General features: G+C 29.9%; 2 long non-coding RNA genes across 2 annotated transcripts in view; both read left to right on the forward strand.

Annotated features, from left to right (window-relative positions):
• LOC126901325 (uncharacterized) overlaps positions 1-12,268 on the forward strand; it is a 64,580-nt gene that overhangs the window by 17,331 nt on the left and 34,981 nt on the right. The gene's annotated exons all lie outside the window — the stretch shown is intronic.
• LOC126901323 (uncharacterized) overlaps positions 958-12,268 on the forward strand; it is a 25,890-nt gene continuing 14,579 nt past the window's right edge. The window contains exons 1-2 of the long non-coding RNA XR_007703019.1: positions 958-1,500; positions 1,572-1,797. This is a non-coding gene — a long non-coding RNA (uncharacterized LOC126901323). The remainder of the gene's footprint in view (positions 1,501-1,571; positions 1,798-12,268) is intronic.

Here is a 12,268-nt window from a genome sequence, read left to right on the forward strand (position 1 = left end):
TATGATAAATTTTAATAAGTATTAAGTATTTAAATCATTAAGATATAAATTATATATATATATTATCAATAAAAATGAAATTTCAGTATTAATTTATTGTTGAATAACTGTTAACAAGTAATCATCGTTTTACATTTTGTCAACACGGTCACATCTTTTTCAGAATATCAATGTTCTTGTCAATCGCCTTCAATTCATCGAAATGAAACTGCAACAACAATCTAATTTCCCAATATCGTTTAAGAAACGCGACTTCAACGTAAACTTAGAAGTAACGTAATCACAACTGATCTTAACTTACTTTATACTTATTCACATGGGTCATTTAAAGTATACTTAAATAACATGAAATCAATTTTAAAAATGACCTAAAGTATAATCGTTTAATTTTATTAAGCTTATTCGAATAAATGACTCCAGTTAGTCTTGTTAATTTATTTTTATAAAATATAAGTATATAAAATATACTTATTATTTTTATTATTGGTGCGTTCGCAACTTCAAAATTTGTTGAGGTTACTAGTAAAAATAATGCATTGTTTATCCAATGATATATTCATTGGATTATCACTTTCTCATGGCCAATAATTTTATCAAGATTTTTTCAAGGGGACGAAAATGTAATTTATTTTTGTTATAATGTATTAATATTGTAAAAATTTGTTTCGAAAACTTCCAGACGAGGGAAGGAATATTGGATTACTTTGAAATTTAAAAAAGTTTTTAAATTTACTCGTGTGAGAATTAATTGTTAATGCAAACTTTTATGTTGTATATTATGTATGAGCTTCTGTCGAATAATTAGTTCACTGTATTACATTACCTAAAATCTTGTTTATAAATATCTAATGTTCCTAATATATGTCATAGAATTCAGTTTTTTACGTCTCCCATACAATTTAAAAAAAAATGGTCAGATCTTTGAGGTAGAAAACATCGACATATGATTCAGGGAAATAGATTTTTGCATAAAACAGTGTTCACAAGGTATATTAGTGCCTGATCGTTACATTAATATAAGCACATTACAAACTGTATTGAATGTAAAACATAAGTCAAGGACAGTTACACAGTCGTTTTGTTCACGTAATACTCGAACCACTTCAGATTGGATCACAGACATTTTAGTTGAAACCTATGGAACTAATTCATTTTTTAGTCATTAACACACTTGGTCGTTGTGTTATTAACGTCAATCAATGAATTTTTTTATCAGTCCTAAATAACATAAAGTATATTTGACCTAAAACCGGACGGGGAAAAACAAAGTAATTGCCAGACGATACGTTGTGTCGTGTTATTCAAACTGGACTTGTACAGTTCGTTTTTCATCGTAACACTACTATCAGAATCATTTGTAACAACGTAATGTCTGTTCTCAATAAAATATAGTCTTACATTAGATAATCAGTGACTATGACAATAATTGTCGGCTTAGTGAAGGTCCTGCGTTCGTCGTTTATATTTTAAAATATTTTATTGCTTAATAATAACTACAAGGTAAAAAGCTTCGAGTCTCTGTGTAAAAATGATCCACAAGTGTTAGAATAATTCAAGGTTCTCTTTTACAGTTCTGAAATGGATGCATTCGATTCCTTATACTCTATTCGGACGTTTCCTATAAGAGTTGACAAAATATGAACAGTTAAGGGTCAACATGAGATAAACATTTTTTTTACACATTTTAAATAATTTTAATATTATGGAACATTATAATTAAACGTCAATAAAGAAACTGCGCGCCAAGGCGTTTTGGATTAAAACAAGACCAACATTGTGTCGTTGTCAATAAACCTTGTAAGTATAAAATAAATTAAATACGTTTAAAGTGTTTGCGCCCACCGCATGCGTAATGCCTTGCCATTGTACTTAAAGGAAGAAGAAAAAATACATATCTTTTGGGTAATTGCTGCTCGTTCGACAAGGTCGCATCTTCTCATTAAAATAATCTAAACGCGCGCGCAATTGCAGTGTCGATAAAACAGTAGAATTTATACGGACTATGAGGGCACAGTACAATTTCGAGGGTCCTTGACGAGTTCAGTCACCTAAAATTTCAGACGGTATGCACGTTAACCTTAAGTTTCGTTGTCTTTGAACCCCAAAATACTGGCCACTCAATGATTGAAATCTTTTTATTAATAGCAATGGCACGGTACCAATTCGAATAAAACATTAAATGTACAATACAGTTTCTTTGGATCACTTTATTTCCTGTTTTACAAAGAGTGTTAATTATTACATCAAAGTAAAGTGGATTTCTTATGTGTGTCCGAGCGCGTTAACATTAATTTGATTATGAAAATGATGTTTTTTTTTATCAGTTGGCTTTTTTTTCTGTATCTGGCCGTGTAATATCGGACAAAAGTACTATTATTATTGCATTTTTTCATTACCATTACTTTGGTATATTACACCGTAATGCATGGCGATAATGAATAATGACCGTGGTTATAATCTCGGGTCGGCCAAGTTCATTGTCACAAGGGAACATAACCATTTTTAGTCCAACGACACCTGTTCTAATTAAAATACTAGTACGGTTTTAAAAAATTATAAAAAAAAAATATATATGAACGGATAACATGATATATCGGTGGGGGCTCTCAATGTGACTTTGACTTTTCCAACGAGAACAATGTATAATGGTATTGTACACAATATTTATGACTACATTATACTCATTTGTTCGTTTGAAATTGCGCGTTAAACGTGAGGTCATGAAAAACAGTCGACTATTTACTATACTAGTAATAGGCTACTCAAAATTAAACCTATTAAAAGGCGAATATGATCCGTTAAAATTAATTTCCTGGATTTTAAACGGTCGCTGAACCTATCTGGTAACAGCAATGAATTATTATTATATGTGTTACGGGCGAAGGTCCTTTGGTTGAAATTTCCAGTTATAACCTTTGCCGGCCGGATGTTAGTTACTTATTTGTTACAATCATTAATCCACTATGGATAATAATTGATATAACCTCGTTCCAAGAGAAACGACCCAACGTGTTAACCCCTATGCGATTGAAATGTAAATTTTGCTGGTTCGCAAGTCGCTAACAGAACAAACTTCAAGGTCTACAACTTATTACATAAAATGTTTAGTACATGTACACCAATTAAGTTAAATATTTGTTGATTACAAGCGATTATACAAATTTAAATTATAACCGTCAAATTTTGTACCCGTGCGAAAGAACAATAATCGTTTTTTTGTAAATCATCAAAAGTATACATGAATTGTGTATTACCTTATACTTATATGATTAAAACATATAACATTGGAAATTACCGATTTATGTTTATAATGTTGACGTTTAGGTAACCAAGAAACTATTACCATAGAGTAATCCCATTACAGTCATTCTATTAAATCAATTTTAACAAAAACAAAAAGTTATTCGGTTTTCATGCCTTATTTTTTGTTAATTTTTTGTTTTTTAAAAATTTCAACTTTCTTTTCTGTATTCAAAAATGTATTATTAATCTTGATTTTGTGTTTCGATTGATTTGCACTGTCCAAATTAAGATCTTATTACTTGCGGTAATCAATTTTATATAAAAAAAAATTGTACAAAACCGGTGTTCATTTTTCGTGTTCTTAATAATATTTTATTTTTGGATACACAAACTTTAGGTAATATGAAGTTCATATTACCTAAACATTTAATAGTGCATCATCTAGGTCCGATATCTTACAGCGAGTATCTTATAGTGGTTTGTAACAAAAATTTATTTATTTATTGTGAAAGAAATATTTTTAGTAAGTTAGCTTTTTAATGAAATATTCTGATATTATCTTTTTCTTTGGTGCAGCTGTTTAACTTCAAAACCATTCAACAAATTTTCTAATTTGTAATATATAACGAGATATCATTATGATCTCGTTTCCAGTATTATATGAGAATATTTTCAATGTAATAAAAAATTTTATCACCTTAATGTTTTGCACTATTCAAATGTCATTTTAATAAATATTCTGTCAGACGTTTATGTCCATGATCAAAATCTAAACCACTTGATAAAAATGATTTTTTCCTTGGGTTTAATCAATAAACACTTCGTTTTTATAAATTGTTGGCGGCATTAAGTTTATTACTCTGTAACATTTTTACTGGTGAATTCTTTAGAACTATCGTTTAAACTTATTTTTTATAAATATATTGTATTAAGATGATATAGTCAAGAGTTGCTCGTTCGGGTCACGGTCAAAGATTACTAAACCATTTTAACTGCTCATTCGAATGACCTTCTCCTTTTTCCACAGCTACATAAAAATAGACTGGTTGTTGAATACAAAAAAAAAAAATAATTTAAAATAAATCACTAAGCAAATTTTGTTTTAAAAACTGATTTCACAGTTTTTTTTTTTGCTTTAGATATTCATACGTTCCGATGATTAATCCACAGCTAGCGTGGGCGTTCGTTATTAATAAATCTTTTTGTATCGAAAAAAAAACTTGTGAGGTTTTTCTATTTATTTTCCCCTTTTGTTTTCGGAGCTGGTTTATTGGAAGCATGACTCAACTACCAACTATAAACATGAACCATAGTTGAGCAAAAAGGAACCTATTGTCATGGGGTGAAAATATACGAAATTAATCCTCTAAACAGAGACTACATTGATGTTTTGTCGATAAAATACCAAGCATACAAAAAATAGTTTTCATTAAAAGCAGTCTTCTGACCCGATGTTCTTCCTAAGGTTTTTTAACATATCTATTGTATCCCTTTGAACGGTGTATGACCAATACAGAGCACTTGAATTTTTTCACTTATTATTATGATTCATGAAGCTAAAAGTATATTAAATTTTACCAGCGTTTACCTTATCGTCCAATTATTTTACTCAAAAAAGTTCACGGTCATTTTTGACGCACTATTGAATCACACAAGTGATTAGTTGAGCATTTTTTATGAACAGAATCAATTAAAAGAAAAAATATATATTCGTAATAAATTATATGGAACCATTGGAAAAATTGCATTAACTTTTTTGTTTTAGAGTATCAAATTATTTATGTACAGTAAAATATTTTACAATATAATTGTACGCAAATGTATCATCTAACGTTTTCCTGTTAACTATTTCGTATGAATTAGTTCGAATGATAAAATAGATTTAGTATGCTGTTTACTGCTATTGAGTAGTTTTTACGTTATACAATCTCTAGGTTTACTATAGGAAACTTGAAAATTTGCTCAGACTAGGACAAAATACTTTTTGCACCTAAGAATCTATGGGAAACGATTTACCATGTCATGGTCTATTCGACCTGGCCCGTGGGTCGTTAATTTGTGTTAGTATGTCCTTAACTAATGTCGAGGCAATATTCATTTTTTAGGTTAGGACCTTACTTAGATTCCTCTAGATACTTAAGCTCTTCGTTAAAATGTAATAAAAATCCATTAAAGATTAAAGAACAAGGTGCAATTATGCTAATAAATATTATAAATTTTGCAATAAAAGTTATAATAGTTGTAGTCTAGCGTATTTTTTTTAATTTTATCAGTTTACACGTTTACTCCTCTTCTGCTGGATCAATTTTGCTCAGATATACATCAAAAGATCATTAAATGTTGAAGCTATCAGTACCATTATTTTAAAAAATCCTCTTCATTTCTGAAATAAAGAAATATATTATATGTTTCAAAAACTACAGTTTTTGTAAACATTGAATGTTAATATTTTTAGTGTTCACTTCAAATTGAAATAACTCTTTTAAAATTTGTATGGATTATTGCGAAATTTTTATTGAAAATATATAATTTTTAACTGATATACTTTTATGAAAATCCAGTCATTAACTAAGATCCTGTGAAGGCCTAAAAATCATATCAACATTTTTTGTTTTTGATTTTTGACATTTTTTTTAAAAAAACCTGCTTTTTTTAAACAACTTACATTAAAATAATTCTAATACGTTGAACTTTAAGATGAAAAAAGAAAAAATATTCTAAATGTCAAAAATATTCAATACAGTTATACCCTCTATGTATGCCGATAGTTTTATTATTTTAATTTATACCGATTTTATATCATAAATAATTATTTTTATATTATCACGGTGTAAATTATAGCTTTATTTTTCCGTTAAAGTTCGTCGAGAGTTTTCGGTTGTGGTCGACATCAGCGGTCGTCAGAGTAATCAAAATGTGATTGTGTAAAAAATTACTATATATAACATAATTATATGAACTTTATTATATAATATAGTTCATGTTTATTAAATATAATTCTTAAAAAATGTTGAGAGCACGTGTTTATGTTAGTAATTTTTGTTTAATATTTAAATGATTAGTTGGAAGTATTTTGATATTTTTTGTGTTTGACTCACGATATTTAAAAATAAATACTTACATAGGTTTTATGATTTAATAATTAATAATTGCCATTAACGTTTACGGTCTGCACGTTTTATTTATTTCAATTTTCGTGCTACATTTTGTGACAAACTCATATTATTTTCGGATCATTAATTATTAATATGAAAAATGGAATTATGTCTTTTTTATGAATTCAGATTTATTTTTATCTTATAAATATTTGTTTAAATTACCTGTGTATTCAACAGAAATTTATTCATTTCTTATCATAACAGAAACAAAATTAAATCGATATCGACTGTCAATTATTCTTTAGTTTGACATTTACATCAATTGATACCTTTTAATTTATTGATTTAATGATGACGAAAATACAGCTTAACCAATTATTTATTCCACAATTTTTAGTGTTTACTTGTTTTCAATGAATATCCAAATTATCAAATTATCAAATTATTCCTAGTTTATTTCTGAGCTCTGTATATAACTGAATTTTTATAAAGAAATTACAACATTTGTTTAATGAGCAATAAAAAAAATATCAAAAGTTACATAATATAAGTTATATAAGTTAATTAATTCATTTTACATTTCTTCCCAAAATATTGCAATTTTAATGTTTTTATACATGTATTATTTCCTAATGACCATCAGTATAAATACGTTTTAATATAAAGGCCTTATAATGAGGACTTGAGTATACAGAGTGTTCAGCAAGTAAGGAAACGAGTTTCCATTGTTCTCATTGTTTGTAACAAATGACCCGTCTCCTTACTTACTGAACACTCTGTATAAAGCACTAGAGAAATTTGAACTTTTTTTTTCTAATTTCTAACGCCAATGTCTAAATTCTCTGCATGTGCGACTGTTATAGTTACAATAAAATATCATTGTTTCACGTTTTTTAATAAACTTTGGGTCGTTTGATTTTCTTTCTTTCCAAAAATGAATCCCCACTCTGTCGGTAGAAAATGTTTGGTGATGCGGGGGCAGTGGCCAAGGTTGCTTACAGAAGTTTCCTGACCGCTTGGCCCCCGCAAACAAAATCCACATATCATGTTCGTGTACACGCATACCGAAAAACGTTTGGAAGGAAATATGAGGAAGAAGTGTGGTGTGTAACGAGCTGTTGATGACGACTGTGCTAGCCAACTATGGCGAGGTAGGTGATGGCGGCGGGAAGTATACATAATAGTACTAATGTATAATACCGAGATGATAAAAAAAAAAAACGGCAGCAAGTGGCCATGACAACGGTAGAGGGCAAAGTGGCGGGGAGCGCAAAATATACACTGGCGGCGGCAGCGGCGCTATTTTATCTGACCTTGGCCGACAGACGGGTTAACGTCCTATATCAGCGTTGCCAACGTCGTCACCGCCTGAACTAGAATAATAACATCATAATACGGTCGCCCCACTGCGTTCGTTTTCATCTATTCGGCGACCACAGCAATTGATTACATTTTGTGTTAAGTATACTTATTGTTCTTTTTTCTGCTCATCACTATTCATTTTATAGTCGTCCTACGGTAATTCCTTTCTCGATTTTCTAATACCACGTTATTAATACTATTCATTACGTCTGCTACCGTTTATAATTTTTATAGCGCTAAATGCGTACACAAATTTATTTGTTTTGAACAATTGTTCTCTACACTGGCAATATTGTCGGTAACAATTTTTAGGACACCATGATGATTACATTGAAGTATTGTATTAATATAATGCAATTATTGCGATGCTACAGCTTGGCGGCCGGTCCTCGACTCGAACGTTAACCCTGAACCCGATCGCGGCTCTCGCGAGGTCATTTGCGCCAATACTCAGCAATGCCTGTTGGCCAACGCCTCCTTTTTATTCGGAACGCATCGCCGAAGTCGTCCCGGCAAAAAGTGGTTTTTATAATAAAATAATTATTACACCGAGTATAATGTAATGTTTTTTTTTGTCTCTGCTTAACTCGGACATACATAATAATAATGATAAATTTCTGTTTGAAAATAAACGTTTGACGTCAAGCCGTGAAAAAATTGTGCTTCCAACGAATACCTCCATTTTGCTCTGTAACTAACCATAACAATGTTGTTGTTTTTAAGAGAAGGAGGAGTTAGATGACCGAATTTTTGATTATCGTTTAACCGGTTAGTTCTGTGAATGCGATAAATGTTCGTTGTTTATTTCCTAGGTTTACTTAGGTCACTGTAATAACAATACTATTTACATTCTTGGCCAATAGGTAACATAGAATATCGTTAAGTTTCAATTGGTCCAATGATTTACATCTGTAAAGGTCGTTGTACCATTGAATGTCATTGAAAATAATATGAGTTGTGAATGAAATTATTCATCATTGTTGTTCTTTATCGGGATTCCTTCCTCGGTTACTATTGTGACTCATTTTTGCTGAAACCGTTGAGAGTTTTGCTCCGGAAAAGTTGGTCGGCGCCACTAAATGCGTAATTAGTCTGAAAGCATGACTCAGGACTGTATGAAAATAGTTTTTTCAAAATCCTTCGGGTCCTTCAACCTTTGGTTGTAGCCAAAAAATTAAATGTGATATCATCGGCCAGTGTATAATGAAAATTATAAGACTGGTGCTAACGGGGGCGTGAAATAAATATTTCTTTGTGTTATACTTCAAAGATGTACACGTTAACAACAAAGGTAATCCTGTACAAGGTCATGTAATTTGTCGAGTCGTTTATGAACATTAATTACAGGGTAAAATAATAGTTGTTTAAGTAGGTAAAACACAATAACGATATACTTTCTTTATTAAATTTTTTATAGACTTTAATTTACCCAATTATGATCTCAGGAAAAGTTAATGTACACAATTATATATTTAAGCAATCTTTAATGAGGTGAACTGTTCTCGTGTAGTAATTAATGTTTGCACCTGTTGTATATAGTTTTATTTTGCTACTGAATTTCAATGTATAAGTTGTATACGAGATAACGTTGAAAACAAATATCTCTAATCAAGTATGACTCGAGTCAAATCTTTAGTACGTTAGTGCTTTAGTCATAACTGTACTAGTTATGACCGCATCGGTGAAAACAGTTAAATAGAAAACGCTCAGAGGCAAGAGAAAAATGACGTTCACTTTTCACCCGACGAACAGCAAAAATTACATTGTAGTTATGCAACTTTCAGATCGCGTTGAAAGTGTCATTTTTACGTTTTACTATTATAAGATAGGCGCAGAATCGGACAACCTCTACCGGTTAGACCGGTCCTAAGAAAAATCCGTACATGTCCGATGTTTTATTATTGTTATTATAAAGTGCAATGAAAAAGAAAATAGGCGATTGTTTTAAAAAATACCATTGAGTTGCATTGTTGACAGTTTTAAGTCTTTGCAAAATAAAATGCACTTATTTTGCGATTAATCGGATTGCCTGACAAATAATCGTTTACTTGTTCGGTTAGTTGTGTGGCAGTGGCATAGAATTTTCCGTACTATGTTCGCTAATTGGGAAAGATTAAATTAACTATGGATTTGCTGTTTTACAAGATTTGTTTGATTTCTTTAATGGTAATCTTATGTAAGAACACACTATTAGTACTTAATTAATAATCTAGAAAACCAATAATAATTTTAAGAAGGTCGCTATAATTAAATTCTATTTTATAGTCTGTTAAAACTTTAAGTCAACACTTATGTTAATACACATCGAATTTGGGATTAAAGCGTTTTAAGTATTTGCCAATTCTCCTCAAATTCTTTATGGCGTACTTAGCCATGTTGCAGTATTTTTTTGGCACTGTGTTTTTATTTGTACGAGTGTATATTTGTTAGCAGTAACGGTCACATATTTTTTGAACTTATTTACTCATTGCAAGTATCGATCAAGTTCAGCATTGCTAAATCAAAAACGGGTCGTAAAATATTTGTGTACACAAAAATATTCTATGAATATGAAATTCTTGGAGCAGTTTTAATCATTGATCAGGGTCAAAATTTGGCCATGAAAAACTGCGAATAGGAAGTTTAAGTAGTAATGGTCTTTGAATTTTAATAAAAAAAGCAGCACATTTGTATCTTGGTAATCAATTTTTAGACCAAAGACTAATAATTGAAATGCTAAATTTTAATGACGTATATTCTAGATATATTTCTATCTATAAATTTATGTAACCATACAAAGTTTTAATATTTATGTTCACCTCAATATTGATAATTGGCTATTTTGAAAATCAAAATAGGTCGAGTGTTTTTAAAATTAAAAACAAATTATTATTTCAATTAATTTACGATACAGTAAATTTTTTTATCGAGTTTTTCAAGTACTCATGAATGCAAGAAGTGCAACTGCTATCTTATCAATGTAAAAAAATCTGTATTTAATACTTTCGTATTTAATGCACCAATTATTTAATCATGTACTTAACTGCATAATAACGCACTCGTGCTTTTACAATTCAAATGGAAGTCAAGCTTATTTATTTATTATGAAGACGTCAAATAATAATTTAAAACCAAAAATTATTAAAAATATCAAACACATACTGATTAAGTCTTTAGTGCTGATTATGGTAACATCGTGTTCCGAAATACTTGCTCACAGTTTTTACATAACTTTTGTGTTTTTTTCGAGTTAAATATTTTCTCGTTTTAAAATATTTATTAATTTTAAATAATATTAGCCACAAGTGATCAATTAATATTATATTATGAAATATTGCAATTTTGAATTGTTGTTGATTTTATTTATTCACAATATAAATAATAAATACTAGTAATTTTTTTACATCTAAAGAAAAACAAGCGGGAGCTTATACTAAGCAAAAAATCTTGTTCTAGAATAGACCTTTGTTTTCAACAATTCTTCTAATTTGTGCAGACATGTAGATTATGTCAAAATCTAAATAATCATATAGGCCCTATTAAAGAAAACGAAGACAGCTGCTATTTATGTTGTGTGATATGATTAATATACCAGTGGGACATTTTTCTCTTTACAAGCTGTCAGTTCTTTTAGAGATGATCATAAATCCTGTTATTTTTTTTTTTTAGATATTTCATTCTTGGCTTTTTGTTTAAAATTCATCAAGCCAATTCTTCGTTTCATATACACTATTTGAATATTTTCACAGTTTTGTATTTTGCACAAGACTAATAAGAATTTAATGTATAATATATACTTTTTAAAATACCATTAATTTTTGTCATTTAATCGAGATGATAAACAAACCAAAGATGCCACCTCTAGAGTGCCCATCAAAGATCGTATATAGCAACTAATATTGTCAATATAAACATAGAAATGTAGACAGACTACTACAACTACTTACATGTATAAAAACTTTTGCTCTATTGAATTAGACAATGGCACTGATTCATCCTTTATAATCACAGGACTTTAAATTAGACGAACAAAAGTTAGCTTATACATTGAACTGTGGAGGTGGCAAGCTGAACAATGACGTTAATATGTTATTATGTAAAATTATTGATTACTATATGAAGAAACAATAATTTAATCACATGTGGTAGAGTTGCTAAATCACTATCAGAAATCCTCACAATTCATTAATATTTATTAAAAACTGTAGCGGTCAAACACAGGCACTATAGTCTAGTCTCGTCAATGAGTCTAGGTCACATCAAACGTCATCAGACATCATTGCTAGGAAAACACAAAAAGCATTTTTGCCTGCTTATAATACCTTTGACGCGATGTAATATGTCTGACCTTCGCTAATAATATACAACAATAAAATATCGTTGGACTTCTCACGTAGCTTATACCCTGTCTACAGCGTGGGACGGACCGTGACCGTGACTGGTCCTCCGGCGATTAATAATAACGATTGCGAATTTGAGTTCTCTGCGGATTTAATATAACAAAATACATAATATTTTAAGAATGTCGTTGACGTTTGAACCTCTGAATAATAGCTACGACCTTCGAGATTAAATCTTCTATAAAA

This window comes from Daktulosphaira vitifoliae, unplaced genomic scaffold, assembly GCF_025091365.1.
Source record: "Daktulosphaira vitifoliae isolate Bord-2020 unplaced genomic scaffold, ASM2509136v1 Scaffold_3, whole genome shotgun sequence".
NCBI classification, from domain to species: Eukaryota; Metazoa; Arthropoda; class Insecta; order Hemiptera; family Phylloxeridae; genus Daktulosphaira; species Daktulosphaira vitifoliae.